Source organism: Monodon monoceros, unplaced genomic scaffold (genome assembly GCF_005190385.1).
Source record: "Monodon monoceros isolate NGI ecotype Baffin Bay Population unplaced genomic scaffold, NGI_Narwhal_1 Super_Scaffold_20, whole genome shotgun sequence".
Lineage (NCBI taxonomy): Eukaryota > Metazoa > Chordata > Mammalia > Artiodactyla > Monodontidae > Monodon > Monodon monoceros.
This window is the reverse complement of record NW_021703777.1, coordinates 127,189,377-127,212,402: the sequence shown is the minus strand read 5'-3', so window position 1 is coordinate 127,212,402 and position 23,026 is coordinate 127,189,377. Positions and strand designations below refer to the sequence as shown.

At 36.3% G+C, this 23,026-nt stretch overlaps 1 pseudogene; it reads left to right on the top strand.

Moving 5' to 3' along the window:
- LOC114902474 overlaps positions 1-12,087 on the top strand; it is a 37,915-nt pseudogene extending 25,828 nt beyond the window's left edge.
- The last annotated feature ends 10,939 nt before the right edge of the window (positions 12,088-23,026 follow it).

The following is a 23,026-nucleotide window of genomic DNA, read 5'->3' as shown; positions in this document are numbered from 1 at the left end:
ATACTTTGAATACAGAGCTGATAGATTGACTGTTGTATTGGATTTGAGATATGAAGAAAAATTAATAAGGAATGACTTACAGGTATTTAACCTGGGAAACTGTGTGGACAATCGTTTCATTAACTGAGATGAGAAAGACTAAGATAGCAATAGGGGTTGGGAAAAATTTTCAAGACCTTGGTTTTGGACATATAAATTTGACCTGCATATTAAACAACTGAGTGAAAATTCTGAGTAGGAAGCTTGATAGACAAATCTGTAGGGAAACTTGGAGGGGTGTATTATCTCTGCTGTGCATCTACAACCTAACAGTGCCCGACCTGTTGTATATACTCAATGAATATTTGCTGAGTAAATAAATGAATGAAGAATCTACTGCCCTTACTCTTACTTTTTACTCTTCATGTAGTCTTCTAATTAGTTCGTCATTTTTTCAGTATCTCCCAAGCTTATTCCACATGAGGAGGAATGATGACATAAATAGGAAATCTGAACATTTCGCATACTGAAAAGAAAACTCCTTAAATAGATTCTTAAATTGAAATATTTCATATAATTTGAAATAGCACTAATTCTTACCTACAATATGAAAATCTCTGGAATGACTAAGAAAATTTAAGTTCCTAATACTACACCTGATACGTCTTTGATAGCTATTTATCATGATAGGCTCTGCCTATGAAGAACATATGTATTCTTTTTGTGTTCATTCATTTATTCATTGATTTTTGAAAAATACTTATTGCATCTTTACCCTGCTGCATGCACTTTACTAGGCATTCAAGGGATTCCATGGGAGGATAATGCCTCTGCCTGTGCTGGGGTCTAGCCATACTACAGAAATCACAACCAGCGCTTCACATTCAATGAAGTCGCAATCATACAAAGTTTAATGGAAACATGAGGTAGGATGTTCTAGAGCCTTCCTGGTTTGTTATATTTTACATGAAAGTAGTAACAGAGACTGAAAAAGGATAGTCCAGGCAAAAGAAACAGTGTACTATCTAATTGGCATATTATAGAAAAAACTGTGGCAATACTTAAAGATATACTGAAAAGGTCAGCAGCAAGGATAAGAGAAGAGGGTAAGAAATTAAAGGCAGAGAAAAGGATAAAGAAGCCATTTGAATAATCTAAGTGAACTCCCTGATTTAAGGCAGTGACACTTTGAATAAAGAGGGGCTTCCAAATTTCAGACTTTGACATCTGGGGACAGATAACACCATTCACCTGGATGCGCTGAGGGAAAAATGGAAGAGAGATTGGGACATCCACACGGGATGTCTAGTAGGATGGGCAGATCTGGAGAAAGGTTGAAATTTAACCCATAGAGCATAGCTATATCAATGATAGTTTAAGATATGAATGTAGCTATGAAAAGCCAGCAAGAGTAAAGAGAGACTAACAGCAGAGGCAGAACCCAAGAAAAGAAAGTATACAGATAGAAGAGGAAGAGTATATATAAGAAACTGAGTGGTCATAGACAGGGATACACATATGGAAGTAATGGGATGCAGTGTCATGAAAGCCAAGAGAGGAGAGTATTTTGAGGAGACGCAGATCAATAATGCCAGATGACACAACTGTAAGTTAAAAAGCATAACATTTAAATACATTTTGATATAGTGATGCAAGATGAAGGAAAAGAATCCAGCAATTCTTCTGCCATCATGAACAACGGTCAGGATTTTGCCAGGAGAGTGTGCAGATTTTTGAACAATGTAACTCAAGAGAAAGCTCTTTGGGGAAGGTTTTAACGATAGTCAAAATAATTGAAAATTTGACACAGCAACAGAAGACTAGATAAATTAGAGATCTTCAGTCTATAGAAAAGATGATTTAATATAGTTCTCCAAGCCATCCTTACTTATATGAAGGACACTTACATGTCTCCTCTGGAACACACCACTGGGAGGTAAGACCAGAATAATATTTCACTGGAAAATGCTGTATTCTAATTTGGAAGAATAGAACAAGTCTGTGACTAATGAACAGAAACACATATTTGAATTTATTTGAAATGGGAAGGGGTAGGGAGAAGTTATAAAGATACACATTATGGTACTGAAGGGAATGGCAATGTCTAATTGAGGAAAATAATGCCTTACTGAAGTATTCTGGAGGTTTCATAGTCAGAAAAATAAATATGCATGATTTTGTTTGCAGACTACCTGACTATATCTTTTTATGGAGACTAAACAGGTCTTGCTTCTAGTTAAAAGAGAGTACTACTATGTTACTATTATATTTCCTCTAAATTTCAATTGTTGATGCAGTTTTGTGCTTCTAGAATGAGATGGTAAGCACAGTAAAACCTTGCTTTTCATCTTCCATTGCTTCTGAACCTGGAACTAAGCATTAGAATAATTATTTAATATTTATTAGGTACTTTGACTTATATACTCTGGGAACATATGAAGATTGAAACTATAGCTGAGTAACAAAAGGAAGTATAAGCCTGCTGAATTATTTTTTAATCCAGGAAAATAACATAAATATAAATTATCCTCATAATTCCAAGCTTTATTATGCAATTTTTGGGGGGATCCCATTAGTATGAAAATGGCAAAAAAACAGTCTGCTTGGCTGTGTATAAAAACTATCTAGACCTTAAGTGGTAGAACAGAATATTTTAGGAATATGATTGACCTTTCATGACTAATGGTTTGTGATTTATTATTTTACCTCCCTTCCATAAAAATGGAATTTAGGAGAGTGACAGATAGTTAAAAGGAATTGAGGGTCTTTTTCCTGGCCAGATTTATGATGGACTTTACTATACTTCCAAGGAGGAAAAGGATATCTTCAAGGATGGTCATCTTAGGCATAAATTTAGCCATTATTGATTATATTGTCCTCTAGTCGAAGTAACTAATCTTTCAGCTGATGGCAAATGGAAGTCAAATGTTCTGATTATTTCACTTTGAATTTTAAAAGGCACAGAGTCAAATTTAAACTTAGCCAGCTAAAATAAAATAATGGAAAAAGGTGTTGCCAGCTAATGAAACAAAAATAGAAATGTTTTCATTACTTCAAAAATAATGAAAATATATTTTAGTAAAGAAGAAATCAACACTCCATTTCCCGGCATTATTTTGGAAATAGATCATAGAATGATAATGTAAGACCAGATGGGAAACACAACAAGCAAAAATTAAACTTTCAAAATAATTCAGTATAAGGTACATGGGAACCTCGGAAATAACTGTGCTTTATAAACATTTATTAATTACACAAAAACTTACCACTTTTCATTAGTGTTAGATGGAAAAAAATTAAACCTAAAACCATATATATATACTTTTTTAAAAAAATATTTTGGTCTTAAAGAAGTGAAACAGAAAATAGAAACCATTGAGTGGTTTTGTAGATCTTGTAAAGATAAATAAATCACAAAAAACTTTCTGAATGTTATAACACATAGTATGTAACTGAATATAAATCAACTGTAGCATATTATCAACTTTTCCACAAATAGCTTTCTATTATGACTATAAGAAAAATTACTCCTAGTATTTTCCTCACTGGGCCTTGTGCTTTGTATTTAAAAAGAATTCAAAAGAACAGTTACAAAGAAAAACTTTGCCTTACTTGATGTGAAGTGTAACACTAGTTGCAATTTAGCATATCGCTTTAGAAAATAATAGAGTCAATCATTTCTTTTCGGGTCATATGATAAAAACTGCACACCACCTAAAATAGGGCTAATATATTATATACTCAATGTAACATTTGGTTAAATAGACCATTTACTCAAATCTCAGCACCCAATTTAAAAAATCAGAATCTATAATTTCTTAATCAAATACTACTAAACAAAGTTATTTGTGAATTTTTCACAGCTGTGAAATATCAAATATGATCACAGTTCCACAGTTAAAAATAAACAGAATTTATGAAATTATTTTGATAATTGAGACCAACATACCAATATATTTTTCTTATGACTTCTTTTGCAAAAACAAAACAACATATGTAAGAAGGAATTACGAAATTGAGGCAGTTGACAATTAAAATAGGCCTTTGTGTTTTCAAATAATATGATTAACCTTAGAGAAATCTACATTAGAAATGAAGACTACCAGTCATAAGATTTTGACCTATTACCATATGTTCCTGTGAATACAGTTTATGCTATTTATAAAAAAGGAAATCACTGAGCTCTTCAGTATATTTATACAGAGCTTTACCCTAAATTCACTCATGAAAAAAAAAAACTTACTATTAGTCTAGAACTCTGCAAGGTGCTTAGAATAAAGAAATGCATAAAAAGTAGGTCCTCAACTTGAGTAATTGAGGATCCCATGCAGGAGATAGATGTTATAATCTTAGACTTTGTATGTCTGAATCCATCATCTACCATACGCCATCTTTCTCACTCCTATCAGGCTTCAGTAACCTACTTTTATTCCTCAGATACAAATACACAAAAGGCTTTCCCACTGGAGTTTCCCTGTGCCTGGGATGCCTGACATGACCAACTATTTCTCAACCTTAAGGTCTGCGGCATTCACTAATAGTTGCCTACTCAGCATGCCCGTTTCCTATCTTTTTGCTTAATATTTTGTATAGAGGAAGAGATCATGTTTATTTCAAGCTAAGTATAACAGCAACAGTCTACAGTTTCTTAAACTCCTTTACTATTAGTGCATACATATTTCCCAGTTGTTGGCAATAAAATGTAAGCAAAAATTTGTTGTACACTTTTCTGGGAAACACATTGCTTCCCCCAAAATAAACAACAGATGTAACTACTCCTTACCTCTTTCTGCTTTGTACAGAGGTAGGATGAATGGAGAGGCATCGGGTGACCATGAGGCAACAAGCTTAAAGGAGAAAGCTAAGAAGCTAAGGATAACTAAGTCATGGTAGCAACAGCCTACTTCTAGAATTCTTGAATAAGAAAAAAAACTATATTTAAACGCCATTACTGACTGGTACAAAGCCCCAGCTAAAGTTCTATGCTCAAACATAAGACTTATTCTTTAAAATTCCTTCTGCAACTAGTTATGTTAGGGTGCCTAAACCTTTTTTGTTTATTTCCAAGCATGTATATTAACATGTGATTTTCTTATTTATTTATTCGTTCACTTGTTTATTGTCTGGCTCCAATTCTGGGTGCAATGCCATCTCCACGAGGACAGAGAGTTTGTCCTTTTGCATACCTTGCACCTTTTGTACACTTAAACCTATCAGGGAGAACACAGAGCAAGTGATAACTGCCTGAATACAGGAGATAGAGGAGAAATTTTCAGTGTGTATGGAGGAAAAGATTCCAGGCAAGAAAAATGAATATGGGATAAGACAAGGAGACATGAAGTGATGGCAAACAATCCTCCCTGAGTAAAGCACAGCATCCGGTGGGAAGTAGTATAAGATGAGGCTGAAAGGAGTGTTTTCACATGGGAGTTTATACTTCACCTGCTATACCATGTGGAACCTCTGATTAAATTAATAAAGCAAATAATGTGATGGTTATGTACTTTTGAAAGATAAGTTTCAGGCCTGGTATATTAGAAGGCAAAGAGATGAGTCTGGTAACCAGTTAAAAAAAATTATTGCAGTGAGTTATGCAAAAAAGTGAAGGAAACTTCAATCAGGTTAAATTGATTGGGATGGAAGAGGATAGACATATTAAAGAGATTTGGGTCTAGAATCTGTTTTAGTCTTAAATTATAAGAAAAAGTTAATTTTATATAGGTATTTCAGAACAAGGAAAACTTTTGGTATAACAGTAAAATTGATTTTATTCATCTTGATTAAAGGGCCTACAGAAGAGTAAGGTACCACAGGTAATAATGATTACCAGGCAATAGTTAATCCTGGATTAGGAACTAAGATAAAGTGTCAGAAGAAGATACAAAAATTGAAGATACAAAAATATAGTTATTAGTTAAAAATTTATTAGTTATTAGTTAAAAATCTATCCACCTTCATATAACTTCATAGTTATATGAAGGTGGATAGATACCTTTCAGACAGAGAATGTAGAGGAAGATAAAAAGAAGATCTAGGAGGGAACTTAGGGAAAACCCAATACTGAATAAAACAGGATTAAAAAAACATGAGATGTAGAAGTTATAAAGACCTAAGAAAATCAGAAAAGAAAAATTCTTCAGAATACAATTAAAAGAACGTGTAAGCATCTGGTGAGAAAATATTTTAAATGCCACCAAAATATCAAGTTAGAAAACAAAATCAAAGTGCATGCTGGGATTTAGTAATTAAGATGTATGTATTCTTAGAGCAACAGAAAAATTTCTGTTAAGTATAAATGTTTTTCTACTGATCTGAGTACCCATAAACAATTTACTGCTTTTTAGAAGAGCAGCAGGAAAAGAGGAAGGGTCCACATTAGTTGGACATCTATCCACTCTGGTAAATGTGAGAGTAGAGCCAAATGCAATTTAATTTAGGAGATCAGAAAATGTACTGTTTCTGGCACACACAGCTTCCGGAGTATATTATATCAATGCCTACAACACAAACTTAAATCAACAGCAGAACTGGATATGACTACCTAGTGCAAAATAAATAGAATACAACTTGTCAGTCATATAGCTCCATCAGGAACAATCCCCCTATTCTTTACATTTTCAGTCATTTCAAAAATCAAAAATGACAACTAATGGTGAATGTTACTGAGCTGGGAGCAGTGGCATGCATCATTCTTTTAATATGAGAGAAAACATCCCTCTATTTAATGAGGTGTATTTCTAATTTAGAGTAACATGGTAACAGCTGTTTTTGTACCTCCATATTCTATGCTCTTTTGTGCACAAATGATTTGACTCTGTCATGGGCATTTCTGACTTCTCTTGACTACTACCTATTTGGGCATCAGATGCAGTTCATCTCCACAACAAAATTCTCCAACATTCTGAGAAGAACCTTCTTATTGTGTGTATCTATTGAATAATTGTGTTCTTTCCAGTTTCTTTAACTTTTGGCTATAATTTAAACTGCATATAGAAAATTGCACCTGTCATAATCATAGAGTTGCTGACAAATAAAGCACACCTGAATAACCAGCACCCAGATCAAGAAATGGAATTACCCTAGCACTCCAGAATCCCTCCTGGTCCCCTTTCAGGTATTACAGAACAAAAGATAACCATGAACCTGAACTCTAACACAATATATTACTTGGCCTCTTTCGTTACTCTATAAATTGATGACCAATGTACTTGGCACTTTTTCATATGTTTACTGATTGGTTATTTGGATTTCTTCTTCTATTAAGTGTCTGCTGAAACCTTTTGCCCATATTTCCAGTGGATTTATGTATTTTTACTATTAGTTTGTAAGAGTTCTTTATTTATTTTGGATAAAAAATCCTTTATTTGGATCCATGCACTGTGAAATCATCTTCCTTCTGTAGGTTGCTTTTTCACCCTATGCTTAGTGTCTTGTGAAGGCAGAAGTTATTATTTTTATTTTATTTTTTTGCGGTACGTGGGCCTCTCACTGTTGTGGCCTCTCCCGTTGCAGAGCACAGGCTCCAGACGCGCAGGCTCAGCGGCCATGGCTCACGGGCCCAGCCGCTCCGCGGCATGTGGGATCTTCCCGGACTGGGGCACGAAACCGCGTCCCCTGCATCGGCAGGTGGACTCTCAACCACTGCGCCACCAGGGAAGCCCAGAAGTTATTATTTTTAATGCAGCACAAATTATTATTTTCACTTATCATTAGCTATGTCTAAGAAATCCTATCTACTCCAAAGTCACAAAGATACTGCATAATATTTTCTTCTAAATTATGCAATCTACAATTGACTTTTGTGTGTGATGTGAGGCAGGAGTGTATCAAGTTGACTCTACTTGTTTCAGTTTTTCCTTATGCAACATAAATGGATAGATTTTTAAAGCTGTGTATTAAAAAACTCATTATTTTAAAGTACCAATCTTAAATCCTTGGAACTTCCTTACAATTTTAACAAGCAAAATAATGTTGCTATAAAAGAAGACCCCTGCCATACTGAAACCTACTACAGAGAGTTAATTACAATAGAACACAGAAGATCACAAATTAAATCTGCACCCTCATTGTAAAGATCTAGGAAAGGGATACTTACACAGAAAACACTGAGCTTTGAAGGAAAGGAGTGAACAGAGACACACAGGCTGGAAGGCAGAGTAGAGAGATTTATATAAGAGATGTATTTAGTGGAGGTTTTCAAAAGAAATCAGTCACACTATGTAATATTAAACATTCTGCTCTGTTTCCCCACCTAAAAATCTTTAGTAAATTTCTAACAATGTCCACTAAATAAAGAATATTAATTTGAAAATACATCAAGTTATTAATCAATGTGGCAGCTCTGTTTCTCTTTCAAATCCTTGTACATATTAGAAGTGATGTCACTTAAGGTGGTCTTGTAATATATATCCCATCATGTTGTTTGCCAAGGATGTGTGGTCTGATACAATATCTGAAAACTTAAAGAAATTTGGTGAATATGAAATGACAAATATAATATGAGGAGCAGATTTGCATAAGACTTTTAGCAGGCTCTCTTGTTGAACACATAATTTGGACTACAACTCATTAGATGCCCCAGGATATTTTTATAGTAAATAATAAAAGATATCAAGTTGTACTGTTTCATGTGTATGAGTGAAATAATGTTGATGGTTTAAATTATTTGTAACACAAACACATGAAAGAGAACTACATTCTCAAAAAAAAAAAAGTCTCTGAACAACCACAGTTAACTATTAAAGGAATCAACAAATTTATCATTATTAAAGGTTTCTTTTAGATTTTAAGTATGTAGATCAATTATCACTGATGCTTAACTTGCTTTGATGGGAAAATGAGGTCAGCATTTGTTACCTATATAATTTAATAATAAACTTCATTATGCTACTCATATTTTGCTCCATTTTAGACTTGATTTAAAACTCAAAGGATGGTTTGTCTACTATGGAGCTCACAGCAAAACTCAAACCAGAGAATATGCTCAAGAAACATATATTCCCAGCTTTTAGGAAATAATAGGTAATAAGCACACTATCCCTCTCTATACAGAGGAGAGGTTCTTCTTTAGTGGCCTTATGCTAACTAACCTTATGCCAGGTATCTTGTAAACACAAAAAGATGTGTTTGCTTGTTGATATAGAAGTCAATAGTTTAGAGAGGTTTTTGCTTACTAAAGTTTTTCCTATCCAAAGTAACAGTGGCTTCCTCATCATGGCCGTTTCCTGACTACGGTTGATACACCTACTGAACATAGACAAGACAATAGTTCCCTCAGAAAGTTGGTCCTGCCGCATAGCTTTGAAAAGGGTTCCGAGATCTCCCTTTTCTTAACCCTGTCCAGGATTGTGTGAGAGATTTAATAATCTGTAATAAATTCCTTTCTGCTTAACATAGCTGGAGGGAAATTTTTTCTTTGTAATGGTAATTTGACCAATAGTGTGTGTTGTAAGAATGAAATATAATGGAAATTGTTTAATACAGTGATTGGGAGATAATCAGTGTTCAACAAATGTTAGTGAGTATCACAGTTATTGAGAATTCCTCAAATATGTATGAGGTATGAGAACTAAATTACTGCCTGTCATATCAGGAAACAAAGGATGTCAGAGCCATCAGCCATCACATTGCAGATGCCCTGATAGTGAGCCCTGAGGGAACTCAGGAAGGAAACAAGGAATGCCCACCGTCTAGCAGTCATCAGACTACAGTCACCCCTGGTGGTGCAGCCTGAGGAAACTCAGGATGAGAAAACACAGGATACTGGCCCCAGAGAGCTGAGGTGCACATCAAAAGAATGATTTCAGTGAGCCCAGACTCTTGCATCTTCCCATACCTAGAAAAGTGCTAACTTCCTTAACTTGAGGTATCTGGTTTTCTTTTATTAATAGTAATCTTTTAATGTTCTGACTACCTGATTCTGTTGCAAATACTCCTCTATATCCTGGCCTCCTCCTTTCCTGTTTGTAGCAGTCTCTCAGAGTTAAGATACTGTCTCCAAGGCTTGAAGTCCTAAGAATGTCTGTCGACTAAAACACAACTGTCAACTTTTAGGCTGTGTTTTTTTTTTTTTTTCAGTCAACGGGTATAAACTAAGCAATTATATGAAGAACCTAGGGGCAGGGCAGGAATAAAGATGCAGACCTAGAGAACGGACTTGAGGACACGGGGAGGGGGAAGGATAAGCTGGGACGAAGTGAGAGAGTGACATGGACGTACATACACTACCAAATGTAAAACGGATAGCTAGTGGGAAGCAGCCACATAGCACAGGGAGATAAGCTCAGTGCTTTGTGACCACCTAGAGGGGTGGGAGAGAGATGCAAGAGGGAGGACATATGGGGATATATGTATATGTATAGATGATTTACTTTGTTATAAAGCAGAAACTAACACACCATTGTAAAGCAATTATACTCCAATAAAGATGTTAAAAAAAAAAGGCAACTATAGATGAAACACTTCTGAGCAAAGTTAAACGGCAAGTAAATTCCTAGGAATTTTAGATTACCTCTGCCTATCTTTCACAATTTCTCCTTATGATATATTGCAATTTACTTTAATCTGGGGATGGGGACCTCACCCTTACCTTCCTAGCTGAAGATTCTGACGCCCTTCTGCCTCAGTTGCAGTTCAGGGACTGTATCAAACTCCTCTGCGCGGTATCGCTTCCCGTGTAGAACAACATGGTGGCTGCGCATGCGCGGCCTGGGGGGCGGAGCTCTGCTGCGGGCGGGTGCTCAGAAGCTGCTGCGGAAGTCCCGAGAGCCTGCAGGCGCAACTTGAAAGGGGCGTACCCGGCTTGGAGCTTGACCTCAGCCTCTCTCACAATCGGAGCTCGGTCATCGGGTTGCTCCGGTGGAAAGCGCTGCTAGCTCAAATGGGCCGGAAGCCCGCGCCTGCACCGGCAACACCACGTCCACAAGCTGGTAGAGGACACGAAACACCAGCCCAGAGATAACTTGCAGCTCATCCTCACGCAGCCATTGGAGGAACTTGGAGTCCGGCAGTGACCTGGTCTCAGTGAAAAGAATCTGTGGGCGGTAATTGACTACTTCCTCAAGGACTGGCTGTATATGCATCTCCTGAAAACGAGAAGCCGTTTCAAGAGGAGAACTTGCTGAGACAAGAAGGAAGAGTAGAGAAGATCCAGACCAAGGCAAGTGAGGCGACAGTGAGATTTCTGAGACGCTGTCTCCTGGACGAGGGAATGAAGAACAGTGTCAAAATGGGAGCTAGAGCTTCCCTGGTGGTGCAGTGGTTGGGAGTCCGCCTGCTGATGCAGGGGACAGGGGTTCGTGCCCCGTTCCGGGAGGATCCCGCATGCTGCGGAGCGGCTGGGCCCGTGAGCCATGGCCGCTGAGCCTGCGCGTCCAGAGCCTGTGCTCCGCGACGGGAGAGGCCACGGCAGTGACAGGCCCTCGTATCGCAAAAAAAAAAAAAAAAAAAAAAAAAAAATGGGCGCTAAACCCTGAAATAGTTGCTGGCCACTTCCTCAGAAATCTTGGTGTTGTGGTCACCCCACATGCGTTAAAGTTACCAGGAAAGCCCATCGCACAGAGGGGCGAATACTGATGTGAGGTGACGGTTGTGGACAAAAAGTTAATCAGTTGATCTAAGAAGGAACTGGAAAATTTCATTCAAGCCAAAATTGAGGATTGTAACCTGGGAAGAGCATCTCAGAAAGTTCTGAGAACTAACTATTCTGGCAGTTAGAAATCAAGGCACAGTTACATAAGTTTTTTGAGACGGAGGGCTGAACATCAAATGATGTATTGACAGTTTACATAACCCAGATCTAAGTGGCATCTTGGTGGGTCATGTGGCCCTTTATAAGATCAAGAAGGAATGTTATCTTTTAAGGAGTTGTCTTGTTGGTGCTAGAAGAATGTTTCTCTCTTTGGTTGAGCAGGTATTCGTGACCATGGGGGAGGTTTGGTCAATTCATAATACAGATACAGGATGCACAGTGGAGGGTGAAGGGAGGCCAAAGGGCAGAGAAGAAATTTTATATTTATAATTTTCTTGTCACCATAAAATATAAATTTTATTTCACACTGTAAATGGGCTTGGCACTGTGAGGGTACTTGTGTCTGTGGTGAACTTTGAGAGGCCCAAGACCAAAATATATAAGTACTGGTTAGCCCCGTAAGCTGCCAAGGGAATGGCCCCCACCAGCTTGCAGACTATCTGAACCTATTCTCCCTTCAAAATAGCAAAGCAGAATTCGAGGAGCGGTGGAGCAAAGGTGGTCCAGCACCATAGTATCACTCCCAGCTCTGACCCAGTACAGAATTTTAGAGACCATCGGAAGACAGCAGAGTAGACTGTATATACATATTGAATTGTCCATATTTTCCATCTTCATCTTCAACAGTTATCACATCTGGCCTTGTTGGGGCAGTGCTGCTCCAGAAATACCAGGCTGTAATTTTGATAAATTGAGTATTAATAGACCAAAAGAGTCTACATCCTATTTAGCCTCTTCCTCCATTAGAATTCATTGGAGTAAATGGTAGAGCTAGCTCATTCTCATCATCCAAACTGAATGTTTGTACCTCAAGAAAAAATGAAGAGGTGTGGGGCTTCCCTAATGGCACAGTGGTTAAGAGTACGCCTGCCGATGCAGCGGACGTGGGTTCGTGCCCCGGTCCGGGAGGATCCCACATGCCGCGGAGCGGCTAGGCCCGTGAGCCGTGGCCGCTGAGCCTGCGCGTCCAGAGCCTGTGCTCTGCAGCGGGAGAGGCCACAACAGTGAGAGGCCCGCGTACCGCAAAAAAAAAAAAAAAAAATGAAGAGGTGTGTTCTTTAAAAACAAAAAAGTGTATTTATGATCACTGGCTTTTAAACAGAGTATTGAACATATGATATACTTGATAATTGAATGAAGGATAAAACTTCTCTTTGGATGTACTCCAAGCTTACTTATCTAAGTATTGATTTCAAGGCAAAGGATGTTATTCTGCTCCATCTGATATAAAGAGAGAGTAAAATCTTCAGACCAGATGAAGACAATTCAGTCTTAGTCGGTTTACATCATAGTATTTTTCAAAATTATGGAAAACTTGTGTGCAATAGAAACATAGAATATGAGGTTCTGAGCCGTCAGAACTGTCTTACTCACCATTGCGTCCAATGATCTTAGGTTAGGGCCTGGTATGGTGACTCGCTTAAAAATCACCATCCTTGTCATCAACATCCTAGAAACAATAAAAACTCTACCAGTTATTGTCACTTTATAGTTTGTGTATTTAACAAGGCTTGGAGAAAGGTATAAAAAACCCAGATTTACCCATGGGGCCTCTGAGGCTGAGAGATTATCCAAGGTTACAAAGTTAGAAAGTGGCAAAGCCAAAGCCAAACATTAAACACAGGTTTGTTTAAGAAATCTCAAGTTATGAATAACAGGAAGCCCCTTTAGTGTGAAATATTGTTTTTACTATGGCATTCTAGAGATGTTGCTACTATTTGCCTTTCCCAACTATCATTTTAATCAACAACACAATGGGGATTTACTGATCCTTATGCTTCTACAACTAAAGCTATTGTGTCTGTTCAAGTTTCTCCTCTGTTTTACGGAAAAAAGACATCCCATAGGAATTTCCTACTTGAAGCCAATTTTCTCTCTGTGATTTAAATTAAATAATTAAATAATTGTATTTAGAAAAAAAAAAAAGACACTGTAGTAAGAAGTGGAGGAATGCCAGGAAAAAAAAAACACACAAATATTTAATATATTTTTATTTTAAAATATAACAGAAATAGTGAACTTTTTTGATAACTATTACATGTATGTACAATTTTCTCTATAGGATATGTGAATTATTCAAAGAATTCACAACATTTCATTAAGGGCAATTAAGTCACACTATGAAGACTTAACTTGAAAAGTTATACAGATATCCCTTCTGTTCTCAAATCAATTTGTCTCTGCTTCTATAGAATTCCAAGAGAAAGATTACATTACTTCTCTGATTAATGCAGAATATCAATCTAAATTGAGTAGCTTCATTCATAAAACCTTTCGATTTATATTTATTTATACTAAGTACACTAATTTATTAAACTATACTAAATGCTGGGCATGTTGCTAAACTCCTGGGATGAAAAAAAGTGAGTTATTTATAGTTTCTGATATTGATAACACTGCTGTCAGACTAAACCCTGAAAATAGAAAAATCCTTCCCAAGTAATTTAGCTGAACTTGGATGAAGAACTCAACATGCCTTCTATTTCAATATTCTGAAAAGTTTAGGCTTTAATTTGATGACAATATATAGCAATTTAAAATTCCTCTATGGTTGTTACATTAAATTGTTCATTTGTCAACCTATTGCTTTAATATGTAGGCATTATTACATCAACAAAATAAAGTGAAGTGGTCTCCACCACAACATTTATAAAGAGCATACAGATTATTACTGACAAATTATAATAGAGATAATCTACTTATACATAACTTAGTTTCATTTGTCTTCTCTAATCTCTACTTAAACTCATCTCTATGAATAAGTCTTCTCGAATAAACTACACAGACTTCACTGCATAAGCTCTTACCTCGTAAGCATATCTTAGACAATGCTTGCAATCCTGTCCTCCTCATTGCTAAGCATTTTGTATACGATTCTCAGATATCTCTGGGTTATAAACGCCAGGGAGGCAAAAGTCATTCTGTGATTCATTTTCAAATTGCTTCTAGAAGAAATGGAGGGTCAAGTAAGATCCCGCATGGCACGCATGGCACTGCCAAAAAAAAGAAAGAAAGAAAGAAGTGTAGACATCCATGTATAGAAGTCAAAGATGTCAGAGAAAAATCAGCAGTTTGTGTCATTGAGGAGTAAAGGATGAACAGGTGCTCTCCAAACAAAAAAGTGACTGAGGAGGTTCCACACAAAATGAATACCAAGTACAAGGTGCAAAGGGGTTGAGAGAGGGTTGTTCAAGGGGAAATACAATTCAGTGTTCCTAGACTGAAAAAATATGAGGCAGACTTGGGAAGAAGGAAGGTTACATTCATTGATCAGAGTATGAACGGAAGTTGTTTGTATTTTATCCAGGAAAACAGTGGTGTTTAAATATTCTTTAGCTGTGAAAGTATTTTAAAATATCATTTGGAATCTTAGCTATAAAACAGATACACGTGGAACACCAGTGGTTGCAATGGTGAGCCAAATATCCAAAAAGCTTGTTGTCTATCCTTCTATCACAACCCCCTCGCCCAATGCACGTGGCTGTATCCTCTAAGTTTAAGGAAATGATGTTGAGATAGTGGCTTTATGTTCATGCAAATAAGGCCTTCAGTAAGAGGAGGCCTTGGCTCATAATGAGTTGGAAGTGAAGCCTGAAAGCCTCTTAAAGAGAGAGCAGAAGAGCTAGAAGCCAAGGATACTCAGAGATTGAATTATGCATGGTGCTAGCTTTAGAAAATACCTGTGGCAGAAAGCACCTGTAGCACCCAGGACAAGTTCTGTAGGGTCCGAGGTGAGACTTTAATTTCAGATATATTGAGTTCTAAGGTTTGTCCTTGGAACCATGAGGATTTGAGGTAAAGGTACACCTTGGTGGTTGAGTTGAGGTATACTGAGACAAAGTGAGAGACTACACATATAAATGAATCTAGATGTGGAAGGATATAGTTTTAAGTTAGGAAAGTTTGAACATGTATATATACTGAGGGAAAAAACACTGGAGAGGAAGGCAAAGAGATGATTGATGGAGCAAGATGTCCAAGGAAGCAGACAGAAAGAAACAGGGTTAAAAACATTGGTGACTAGATCAGTCTTGGAATTAAAGAATTTGTTTTCTCATTTGGATCTTTGACCAGACCAATGCATAGACCTGTCTGTTACCGCCATCGCAGTCCTTTTCTCTTAAAGCAGCATGGGTTGACATGCTATGGCTTGTAATCACAACGGTCCTGATTAATACAAACGGTGACGTAAATTTTCCTTTTAAGATGAAAGGATGGGTGCCAATAACGTTGAGATTATGAGGCTCTTAGAGAAGTTATAAGGTCTTTTCTGATGCCTAAACTATTTCTCTGAACTTGGAAGCAAGATCATACACTAAAAGGTGTGAGTGGAACAGGCCTGGATTTCAGGCTTGAGGACAGTAGTTATAATTTAACATTTGAAAAGGAAAGGAATGGAAAATAGAATGTAATAAGATTACAGAGCAATATTTAGTCTATGTGATAAATGATTTGATGAAATTTAACGAACTGTGGAAGACAATGTCAGTCAGATTTTTTGAATTTACTGAAAAACATTTCTCAGAAAAAACATCTCTTCTTAAATGTAGTTTTATGTTCACTTTTGTATCCCTTGTCTCTTGAATTGGGAATGTATGCATACTTAATCTGCATGAACTATTCGAACTTGAAAAAATAGTTACATGATCTGTTATTACTGATAATTGTATACATCAAATATTAATCACGTAAATCATGTTAGAAACGCTTCTTATTAGAAAGGGAAAAAAAATCATTCCCTCTAATGCTTACATTAATTCCCCTCTCTCCCTCAAGGTGTGTTTTCAGTCCCTTTCTAATTAAGAATAAATAATGAATATAATTTATCTGTATCTTAAAGAGACCCTATTGGCCTTGATTGAATGCAAATCAATTACTAATAATCTGTTTTTGAACAAAGAGCATTGTTTTTCACATCATTTCTGAAGGATAATAGATATACTTTTAGATCATTTGGTGAAATGTCTGTAGATTATATGTGTATGTGTGTGTGTATGTATATATATATATATATATATATATATACCATGTAAAGATACATAAATATAGGTGTCTCCATATTTATATATTTGTGTATGTATACGCACACACATCGACTCAACATATTTTCTGTGTAAATATAGTATGTGGATGTCTATATTCTAAACACAACTTTGTAAAAACATGTTTTTTTTAAATTTTACTTTCTGATCTCATAAATCAGGAAAGTTCAAACATGTTAATGTGTGAAATAAAAATAAATTCTATACCTGTATTCATTGTACTTCTGTGTAAAAGAAAGTATACTCCTAAACAATTTTCTAGAACAGTCATATCAACAGTCATATCAATTAAAAGTGTTTTATCCATATATGAAGAAAGAGAAATAAAAAGCACTTAGTTTTATTTTCATTGGTGCTATTCAAAAGATATGGTTGAAGAAACTTACTGTTCAACAGCCACCAACTTACAAATAATTCCTTTACTTAAGATGAACTTTTAAAACATGGCACTTTTTTTATAGACATAATGTCATAAATGCGTTCCCAGTTTCCCTGTATACCACATAAAGACAATTTATTCTACAAGTGGTTGAAATGGTGTATGTTGATAATAGAAAATAATTTTATGAAAGTCAATATTGTTACAAATAGAACACAGCTAAAGCTTCTCCATATGAATATTCAAGGCATAGTTGGACAAACTTCAAATATGGCATTCATCCATTGACATAACTAATACAAATCTGCACTATCATTTGATGTGAGGAGGAGATGGGTACACCAGTGAAGATAAGCAGTATTTTTCTGAAAAAGTAAAACGTGTGTGAAAAATGGGTTTTTAAATGTGCTTCACCATTGTCATAATTATCGTCATTTTGGATTCTCTTCTACCGTTAAATACTCTTCAACTGATAAACCATTTGTATTATCTTCGTGTAGACTTAACAATCCATCTCCTTCTTTTCAATAGTCTTCTCTAAAAAGTCTTCCAATAGAAAAATTCAAAAATCACTGACATCATTGAGTCCATGATAAGTGGTCTGATTAACTTTAACTTCTAGAAGATAAATCATTGCTACAAGTATGGCAATGAGAACCAAGAAATATGTTCTTCAAATGTTATTGGAAGTTACTATTTAGAGGGACTTATTTAATGCTCCAACAGTCGGTGTTTGCCCCATCACCAATGACCTAGTGAGTGATTTGGCCAAAATTAGAACCCACGTACATGGATTTCAAAGCCCATGTCACCATTTTAACTATTACTCACCTGTCAGGCATGCAATTCTTTTAAGGTATTGCCCAAGGGTTTGCTTTTCTTAAGGTGAATATTCAATAGGACAGTCTCTTTATTCCTAGCAGTATACAAATGAGATCTTAGAGCTCTGTTGGCAAACTTCAGGAACAAGAAGTATATAGAGTCCGGAACAAGAAGTAGCACAAGATGCCTTGTAATGATTCTTCTCACTTCTTCTATAATCCATCTAAACATATATAACATACTACAATAAAAAGTAATATGGATCTTATACTTATTGTATGTTATGTTCAATAATATAAATTTCATATGAATTAAAGCATGGAATGTGCCAACAATCCAGTGTGGAAAGTTAAATCATTAGCTGCATATTGCAAAGGATAAAGTCATAGTACAGATTAGTTAAGTGATTTTTCAAAAAATCACACGGATTTAAAGTATTATAAAATGGATTTTACCCCAGACCATCTAATTTCATAACCTGATTTGACATGTGTATAAAAGGCACTGCCTGTGGATTTCTGCTACTAGTTTGCTATACGACTTTAATTCACACTCCTCAGGGCTTAATTTTCCTCACCTGCAAAATACGTAACATGGTAAGTCAACATTTCCCAAAGCACGTGCCTCTAAACTCTCCTTTTGAAATGCTAATTTTGTGGAAAAAAAAGATATTCATAGTCAATGATTAGGAATACTAGGTTGAATGTCCATTTGAAAATGAAGATTCCTATACTTCTCCCTTTTCCCCCACCCTCAATCTAAGTGAGGGTTCATGGAACGTAATTTAGTAATTTTAGATAAGGGGATCTCAAATCCTATTTTACTCCAATGTACTCTACTGTACGCTATTCTATATTATTTTATTTATTTTCAATATTGTGACCATCCAGTCCCTATCTCATTTTACACACGCACACATATACACCCACACATATTTAATGTAGTGTGAGATATACTATTACAGCTTGAAGATGTAAGAAAAAGCATACAACCTATAAGTTAAATCTTAAAGTCTTTTTATCATTTCTGATGCTCGGACCATAAGCTTTGTTTAAACCACAAGGCTTTGTGGTTTAAATGTGAGAGGAATTTATAGTTTCTCTTTAAAATTCAGTATGTAATAGATCTATTTTGTACATTTCTAATGAAACATTATTTGCTTAATTGCTTCATTTTATTTTATCTTTTCCCCATACTATTTAAGGTAGTTAACAGCAGGGGTCCTTCAGGCAGCCGTCCAACACTCCGTAGCCTTATAATTAAGAAATAGTCAAGTACATAAGCTTTTCATAGTTTCATCATCTGTAAATGGGTTAAAAATGTCATCTTTTTCATGTAAGTGTTGTGATAACAAGCACAGTACTTGTCACGGATGGAACACTCAGTAAGCATTAGCTTTGACTGTAACTTCAGAACTATCTTAGTTTTGATTTTAAGGAGAGTCCTCTATGCTTATCTTGGTTTGTGCTACAGTTGGGAATTGTATAAAAATTCATGGTAGAGACATTTTTTATCATCTTTGTCAAGAAAAGTTTTCTTGCAACACCTGCCAGTTTAACTTAGAAGCTACCATTCCCCATCCCTAGTAGCTAGAAACATTTTAGTAGACTGTTCAGAATGTTGTTGGCAGGGTGTTGTTTGTTTTTTATTTCTACCCAGAACTTCCACTGAACAGGAAAATTCATGTGAATGTACGGGATGAGTATGTCTCCGTCCCCAGATCATAAAAGATTCTCCTTATAAAATGGAGGCTGTTTTGTCTGACATCATTTCCAACTATACTTCGATTCGTGACCCTCTTTAGCTATGAGAACTGATTTGAGTCTCCAAATTAACTGCAAAACTTTACCAAGGTCACATCATTTTATGTAGTAGAACTAGAATAAAATCCATTTTGGAATAGTTTCAGAGACGTCATGCTGTCCTTTATGCATTGTCTATATATTTCCTACAGCATCAAAGTTAACGGAGAGCAATACTCACCTAATGAATACATTGAGTTATTTGTTTAAAGCCTTTGATTTGTTTTCAAATCCATGCTGATTATTTCAGAAAAGAAGCATTTTAGATTTTTTTAATTGCAGTGTCAGAGCTAATTAACAATTATGTTTTTCTCAACTACTACTTGTTTTATCATCGTTTCCTTTCATATATACTTTGCAAATTAATAAGTGGTTCGCTTTGCAAAGTGCCGAACATGGCAAAATTTCCTAGACTAGGCTGAATATGTAAGTATTACATGCATCACCTACTCAATTCGGCTTGAATCAGTATTAGTTTCAAAGTGTATATTTTGTTAAAAAAAGTTTTATCCCCCTCTTGTTCTGATTTCAATTATACTTAATACCTGCACATTCAAAAACACCAGAATTTTAGGGCATTTTTATCTTCAATTTTAAGACATATTCCTTTCTACTTGACAAACCCAGATGAGGTGGATATTCCATTCTTTTGTTTGCATTATAATTTTAGGAGACGATATACACTTTAAGTAGGAAAAAAAAAATCTTTATTCATGGTGGACACAAAGGGACAATTCTAAGAGTTACTTTTACTTAACTCATAGCAGTCAGGATATTAAATCTTCACAGGACATACTCTTTCAGCATAAAGTTAGGTTTTTTCTTAGAATCTGTTTTTAAATAAAGGCAGTGTTGGTTTCAAGATTTTAAACATTCAAACATACACTGTGTTTCTTATATCTTCTTGCTGGTGATAAGTAAGAATGTGGGTGCTTTAAATCCTTTTGACGCGTCTGTCACTAGCACAATAAACTCTCCTCCTGTGCTGAAGAGGCCCTTGTCTGTCGCTGGGATCCCTCTAGAGGTGAAGATTGCCATGTGGGTTTTCTAACGACTTCCTAAAATGTAACCTCCTCATCTAGGCTGCCATCTCTAGCGTGACGGATTGCGTAGATGATTCCATCATCGGATCACACTGTGTTTTCCCATTTGTGGCCAGGTGTCATCTTTGGAGAAGAGAGTTAAGCTTTTGTCAGAGAGTATTTCTCTTGTTTCACTTAACATCGACTCACCTTTTGGTATTGAAAGAATAAAAAATACAAACTGATAAGGCTATCCCCAGGCAGAGTTTTCATCCTACTCAAGGCAGTCGCAGCAGTTATAAAGATCCTTCAATAATCTGTCAAAAACTGACATCACTGTGTAAAGAGCTGTTCATTTCTATATCTCATTTTGGATTGATGTACGTGCAGTTTTATATCCTTCGGTTCGATATAACATTTGGCCTTTCATGTTCTCAGTTTCAGCTACAGGGAATTCAAAGCTATTTCAAAGCATAATTATAGCAATCTGCATATAAAAGCCTATATGTCCTACAGAGGGTTGGATGGAAAAGTAAACTCTTTCAAAGAAGAAAATTAGAAGTATTTCCCACAACTAAAATTCACTACAGTTAATACATTTTTTATCTGATAAGAAGTTTTTTTTAAGCCAATAGAAGATTAATCCAGAAAATGATGGGGACTTTTTTGTGAGGTAGGGAGGAGAAGAGGAATGGAGACCTGAAAATTGAGGAGGAAAGCAAAGGAATGATACAAGTACATTATACAAATCATTTGTGAAAATGGTCACATCGCACAAGAAAAATCAGTGCTTACAACCCTGTAGCAGACAAGAGGATTCTCACTTATATATTGTATTAGTTATCTATTGCTGCATAACAATATACCCCAAAACATATTATTATATCATAATTGGTGTGGTTCAAAATCCTTGGTGCAGCTTACCTGGATGGCTCTGGCTGTGGTCTCTCTTGAGATCCACAAACTCTTGGCAGGAGACATGGTCGGTTGCCTTTGAAGATGCAACTTAGGCAGAGGGTCTGCATCCAAGCTCACTCACATGATGGTTGATAGGCCTCATTCTCTTGCCACCTGTGTCTTACCTCAGAGCTGCCTCTATGACATCTCCACAAGCAATCCAAAAGAGAATGAGAAAGGAAACAAGAAGGTCCCCAAAATGGAAACCATCGCCTTTTTATAACTAATGTCAGAAGTGACATCTCCTCACTCTACCACATTCTATTTCTTAGAAGTGGGTTACTCTATCCCACCCACCTTCAAGGGAAGAGGGCTACTCAAGCATGTGAATACCAGGAGGTAGAAATCATTATGGACCATCCCAGAGGCTGCCTACCCCACATGGATATACTCATATTAATTTGCTTCGGGTACTTTTTGACACTACAAAAGACTTTTCAAAATACAAGCCCTGTAAATGAAACTGAAAGTAATTGCTATTACACAACTTCTGCAGTTTTATTTTGTTCCAATTATTTGCTCTCCAATTATAATCTTGCTAGTTATAGAAAGCTTCATAACTTAAAAATGATGAGTACAGTTACTTAAATCTTTAAAATAATTGTTTTTATCTTTTTTTACCATGAAAAAATTGAGATTAAAAAACCTCACAGGGCTTCCCTGGTGGCGCAGTGGTTGAGAATCTGCCTGCTAATGCAGGGAACACGGGTTTGGGCCCTGGTCTGGGAAGATCCCACATGCCGCAGAGCAACTAGGCCCGTGAGCCACAACTACTGAGCCTGCGCGTCTGGAGCATGTGCTCCGCAACAAGAGAGGCTGCGATAGTGAGAGGCCTGCGCACCGCGAAGAAGAGTGGCCCCCGCTTGCCACAACTAGAGAAAACCCTTGCACAGAAACAAAGTCCCAACACAGCCAAAACTAAAAAATAAAATTAATTTAAAAACTGCAAAAAAAACACAAACCTCACAAACATAATTGTGTAAATTCTGGAGCTAACAAGATACTTAGCACTGAAGTTATGTAGCATATGGTTATCCTAGTCCCAAACAGTAAAATGTGTCTGTATGTGCCAGCTCTTAATTACCAGCTCCTGAACACTCAGGTGTCAATTGCTGGTGGCAAAGGCAATACCCAAATGGCCTAGTTTCTGTCATGCACAGTGTAATTAAATTGACCTCAAGTACTGAAGCTTGCAAGTTGCCTGATACTATTTGGACACTAATTTCAGGCACTATTCAAAGTAGAGTAATATGGTAAATAAACCAATGTAATGA